This window comes from Gossypium arboreum, chromosome 3 (genome assembly GCF_025698485.1).
Source record: "Gossypium arboreum isolate Shixiya-1 chromosome 3, ASM2569848v2, whole genome shotgun sequence".
Classification (NCBI taxonomy): Eukaryota; Viridiplantae; Streptophyta; class Magnoliopsida; order Malvales; family Malvaceae; genus Gossypium; species Gossypium arboreum.
Genome location: NC_069072.1, coordinates 36,154,824 through 36,161,400, shown reverse-complemented (window position 1 = coordinate 36,161,400; position 6,577 = coordinate 36,154,824).

The window sequence follows — 6,577 nt, the reverse complement described above, 5'->3', positions numbered from 1 at the left end:
GTATTCATTTCACGCAAAGCAAACAGTGACTTTCGGCTTAAAGCATCAGCAACAACGTTAGTCTTTCCCAGGTGATAGTCAATCACAAGCTCGTAGTCTTTTAACAATTCTAACCATTGACATTGTCTCAAATTCAGATCTTTTTGAGTCATCAAGTAGTGGCGTCATATCTTTAATGCAAACACAATAGCTTCCAATTCTAAGTCGTGTGTCGGATAGTTTCTTTCATGTGGCTTTAACTGTCTTAAGGCATAAGCTATCACTCTGCCTTCCTGCATCAAAATGAAGCCTAAACCATTCAAAGATGCATCACTAAAAATAACAAATTCTTTACCCAATTCTGGCTGAACTAGCACTAGAGCTTTGGTAAAAAGGGCTTTCAACTGATCAAAGCTTTTCTGGCTCTTCTTTGACCACTCAAACTTAACATCTTTCTACAATAGCTTAATCATTGAGGCTGCAATCATAGAGAAACCTTTCACAAACCGTCTATAATAACCAGCAAGTCCCAGAAAGCTTTGGACTTCAGAAACATTCTTCGAAGGTTTCCAATCCAGTATAGCTAAAATTTTGTTTGGATCAACCCCAATACCTGATGCTGATACCACATGACCCAGAAAACTGATTTCACTTAGCCAAAACTCACATTTACTGAATTTCACATACAACTGTTTATCTCTCAAAGTTTGCAACATGAGTCTCAAATGCTCGGCATGTTCAACTTTATCACGAGAGTAGATCAAAATATCATCAATAAATACAACCACGAACTGGTCCAGATACTGTCTGCAAATTCGGTTCATCAAATCCATGAAAATGGTAGGTACATTAGTGAGTCTGAAAGGCATAACCAAAAACTTATAGTGTCCATACCTCATTCTAAAAGTAGTTTTTGACACGTCTGAATCTTTAACTCGTAACTGATAGTAGCTTGATCTCAAATCTATCCTCGAAAACACTGTAGCTCCTTTCAATTGGTCAAACAGATCTTCAATCCAATGCAATGGATACTTATTCTTTATAGTCACCTTATTAACCTATCTGTAATCGATTCACATTCTCATAGTTGCATCTTGCTTTTTTACAAACAACACAGGTGCACCCCACGAAGAGAAACTTGGTCACACAAGACCTCTATCTGTCAATTCTTGCAACTGAGCTTTCAATTCTTTTAATTCTGTAGGTGTCATTCTGTACGGAGCTATGGATATCGGAGTTGTCCTAGGAATTAACTCAATACCAAACTCTACTTCCCGAATAGGTGGCAAACTCGGTAATTCTTCTAGAAACACTTTCGGATACTCACATACAACAGGTACTGATTCAATGTTTCTTTCAGCCACTTTACTGTCGAGTACGTAGGCAAAATAAGCTTCACACCCTTTCCTCACATATTTCTATGCTAGCATCAAAGAAATCACTGCTAGTAAACCATATAAATCACTAGATTCAATCCGAATAACTTCATCATTTTGGCTCTGTAGATCAATGGTCTTTCTTTTGCAGTTCACAACAGCATCATGTAAAGTTAGCCAATCCATACCCAGAACTATGTTGAACTCATCAAATGGTAGCAACATCAAATTAGCCGAAAAGCACAGATCTCGAACCATCAAGGAACAATTCTTACACACTTTATCAACCATAACACACTGGCCTAAGGGGTTTGACACTCTAATCACAAACTCAGTAGACTCAACAAGTAGAGTCTTGCTGAATACTAATGTCCCGCACACATAAGAATAGGTAGAGCCAGGATCAATCAATGCAATTACATTATTATCATAAAGAGTAAATATACCAGTAATACCATCTGGGGATGAAGCTTCCTCTTGCGCGCGAATGGCATAGACTCTGGCAGGTGCACGAGCCTCAGATCTGACTGCTGTATCTTTAGTCCCTCTCTGACTGTCACTCATATTACCAGCATTTCTGGGTGGTCTGCCTCGAGCTGTCGTATTACACGATCTCGTATTCTGCACTGGATTTTCTTCAGCTAACATTGGGAAATCTCGAATATAATGATCTATCGATCCGCATTTAAAATAGGCCCGATCATGTAATCTGCAACTTTCGGGATGTCGTTTACCATAGTGTTTACACTTGGGTTGATTTGATCTAACATTACCCACACTCGCTACTGAGGTAGCTCTTGAGCTCACTGGTGGTCTATTCTGATCCCATCTAGAGTAACCTGAAGTGGCTTTAGAACGGCTAAAATCCTCTCATAATTTGTTTGATGCCAACTGAAATGACTTACCGAATGTTCTTTTACGTGCATCTCTAGCTTCAAAGTTAGCTTTTCTTTTCTCTTCCCCGAGCTCTTCAGCTTTGCAGGCTTGCTTAACAAGTACCACAAATTCTTTAATCTCAATTTTGCCAACGAACAGTTTGATATCTTCATTCAGCCCATCTTCAAATCTTTTACACATTATGGCTTCAGTGGAAACACACTATCGAGCATATCGGCTGAGTCTCACGAATTTTCGCTCATACTCTATCACTGTCATCCGACCCTGTTTCAACTCTAGAAATTCTTTACACTTTTGATAGATAAATACCTGACTGATATATTTCTTACAAAACTTAGTCTGAAAGAATTCCCTGTGTCACCGCTCTCTCTGAACTCATCGATACTGTGGTATTCCACCAGTGATATACTGTGTCTCGGAGCAAGGATATAGCACATTTCAAACATTCATCTGGAGTACAGGACAGCTCATCAAACACACGGATGGTATTATCAAGCCAGAACTCAGCCCGCTCAGCGTCATCATCATCAGTGGCTTTAAACTCTTCAGTTCCATGTTTTCAGATTTTATCAAGAGGTGGTCTATTCAATCGCAAAGGATCACTTACTTGAGGTACAACAGGCATGGAAGATGGATTAATCGGGGGTGGAGGTTGTTATGCTGCTGAGTTAGTCCAGATATATTGGGTGAACCAGTCATCCATCATTTGATGAGCCTCACTCTCTAGATTACTTGAAGTTGGTCGAGAATCAGCCTACGCTGTCCCTTGCGCGGGTGCAGGCGCTACACTCTCGACATCATCTGCTACAGCTCGGTCAGGATCCATTTACTATATGAAAACACATTTCAAATGTCAGAAGTCATCACACTATCACAGTATATAATTATGGCATGTATAGCTAAACTCACACACGCTATGTAGTCCTAGAACTGACTAAACTGTGGCTCTGATACCAATAAAATGTAACACCCCTAACTTGTACTCGTCATCGGAATAGGGTTACGAGGTATTACTAGATGAGACACAAAATTTAGGATGTTCACATCTACATGTATGTTATATTCACATAACTAACATAATTTCGTTTAATCATTTAACACATAGTTTAAATCATAATACAAAATCATTGAAAACTCAAAGTCATATATAATAAAATTTTAAGTACAAACAAAATTAAAACAAAAAAAACATATCTCATGTCATATATGATACCAAGCATCTATCTTACAACCTTCAATATCACGTATTTATTTCATTAATTAATTGGCCAATGCACGCTTTTTTTTTAAAAAAATACTTATGAATATTCGATATATAAGATCAAATAATACCTATTGTATAGCTTATAAAACATACATGCATGAAACGTATTAAAACATTACCAATCGGACTAATATATTCATGTACTTTAATAATTCATAAGTAATCCACAATAATTTTTTGTCTAATCATTTCGAACATCAAAGATATTTTAAAGTATCTAACCCGTATACTCAATAAGCAAACCAAACCATATACCTAGTTATTTTATCTCATCACCTTAAGCACATATAACAACTAAAAGTACACCCATTTCACATGCCAATTTACCATGAATGGAAATACATATACACAACCAATAACTTAATTTACCTATTCGGTCATGTAAGGTATTTTCAATACAAAATTTTGTGTAATTTGCCATATGCCATACCATATATCTAACAAGCTGAAAATACTCTTACACATACATAAATACCATAGCCAATTCAACTAAATTACTGATACGTGATATTCGTGACAAGTTTTAAATATTTATAATGAATCGTTCTTAAAACTAACTATTATTACGATGAAGGCAAGTGTACCTATCGAACAATAGTATAGCTTTAGCAAGACTGGATTATCGAACCCAAAGGAACTAAAAGTACTAGTATCAACTTTCTTTTTATTATCTAGCCTAAAAAATAAAAGGGTTTTGTTTATCTGACTAATTAATTAAACAAAGGAATCACAGAAAAGAAATTTAGGGAAAATATTTTTTGGAAAACTCTATTGATTAAGACAATACCTAAGGAAAAATCCACTTAGACTTCACTTGTTATTTGACTCTAAATCGAACGATTTATTCATTCAACTTGTTCCATAGAGATCGCTAAGTTATATTATTATCTCACTCGAGATTAACAACGTCTGACCTTAGATTGAATAGTTGAAATATCTTTCTAATTAATAAACTAGGGTTGCATTAACTCGATCTATGGATCCCTTATTAGGTTTCACCCTAATCCAGCAAAATCTTGTCACCCTATCTCTAGGCACGCAATCAACTCCGCTTAATTATGACAAATTTACTCTTAGACAGGGTCTATTCCTCCTCTGAATAAGAGTTTAACTTGAATTAATATCCTGGAATATCAAAACAAGAATTAAGAGCACATTATTAAGAACAAGTCAAATATTTATCATGCAATTCAGATAATAATAACAAGATCTGTCTTAGGTTTCACTCCCCTTAGGTATTTAGGGGTTTTAGTTAATACTAATGAAAGAAAACATCTCAAAAGAATAAAAATAACAAAACATAAGAAAACCCAAAACTCCTGATGGAATTTGAAGGGAGATCTTCAGTCTTGATGGTGAATCCAGCTTCTGAGATGGATCGATTGGCTTTCCCTGAGCAATTCCTTACTTCCTCCTCTGCGTCCCCTCTCTAAGTGCCTCCTCCGATGTTTAAATAGGCTTTGGAATGCCTAAGGGCCCTCAAAATTGGCCTTTTCTGAATCAGACTAAACTTGGGCTCGACAGGGACATGCCCGTGTACGATTGCTTAAGGCCGTGGTCAAGGCTGTTAAATGGGCACGGGCGTGTGATCTACCTGTGTAAATCGTGCTTTGACCTTGCCAAAAGGACACGGCCGTATGGTCTGCCCGTGTGACGAAGTCCAGGCCGTGTTGATTTCGTACGTTGGCCCATTTTCTCCAGTTTTAGCCCGTTTCTTGTTTCTTTCACTCTTCTATGCTCACCTAAGTATAAAACATGAAATTAAGGCTTTTAGAACATTGAATTCACCAATTTTAAGGAAAAATCATCCATAAAATGTGCTAGCCATGGGATAGAAATATGTAGGAATTACGGTTTATCAAATACCCCTACACTTAAGCATTTACTTGTCCTCGAGAAAAATCCTCAACTCATAATCAAAATAAATTCTTCTCAACTTATAATTTCTATCGATAATATCTCAAAATAATCTATAGGTAATCATACATTGAAAATTCAACTGAAAGAACATCAAAGTTTCAAACAGTCCAAGTTGAGTATTTTATCATGAAAGCATAGGTGTCTCCCCTCATCTAAGTAATTACCTTCGACTCAAAATATCACAGATTTTCACATCCTCACTAAAGATTCACTCAAATCACTCGAGGTGTTTAAGAATAAAACATGAAGCACTCAATAGTCAATAATGAAAAGTTATTACCATATGCTTGCATGAAAATCAAATCTCTACCACTATATATTGAGATGAACATCAATCAAAAGGTCTTTAAAGGGTTGTAACGTGGCTTTGGTTGGGGAGTGCGGTCACAAGCTGAAAGAAAAGGTTAGATTCGAGATTGAATTGAAAAATTACCTAACTAGAAACAGTAATTAAACATCAATTGAGTACAAGTGAGCTTTTTCTCAGAATATGGAATTTAGATACTACAGCTCAACAATACCGAATTACTACTAATATGTAAGTATGAATTTTTTTTAAAGAACAAGTCAGCTACATAGAAGAGAAAAACATAGCTAAGCAATTAGTTCAAATCAAATCTCGACAAAAATAGGGATCAAATTAGGGGATTTCAACAATAATGGTTTATGGGTTAATATTGAAGGTAAATCAATTAATGGCTTGTTAGGCTCAAAGGGGTTCACTAAGGGTTAATTATGAAGGTAGGCTTTTGTGGAGTGAGTGGGTTAAACCTAAGTGCCTTTATCATTTTGACATATCAACTCAAATGGTGTGGTCTTGACATGCATAATCAAGCAAGTTCTAGAATAACAATTCAATACTGACTCACTCAAAGCAATAATAAAAGTGAGCATGAAAGAAATGATAGATGCTCTAAAGGCTCAAAATCTCACAAAAATTATGGCTTTGTGATGTTTAAACCTGTGAATTTCAACTCAGGATAATACCTAAACTTGGTAAAAACAACCTAAAAGTTTTTAATTCTTCAAAAATCAACTTACATGCTTGATTCCCTAATGTCTTAAAGTTTAAACACTAAATGCATAAATGCCTATGTTTTAATTCAAGACATATCAATAAAAATCATAAATTAATTAAAAT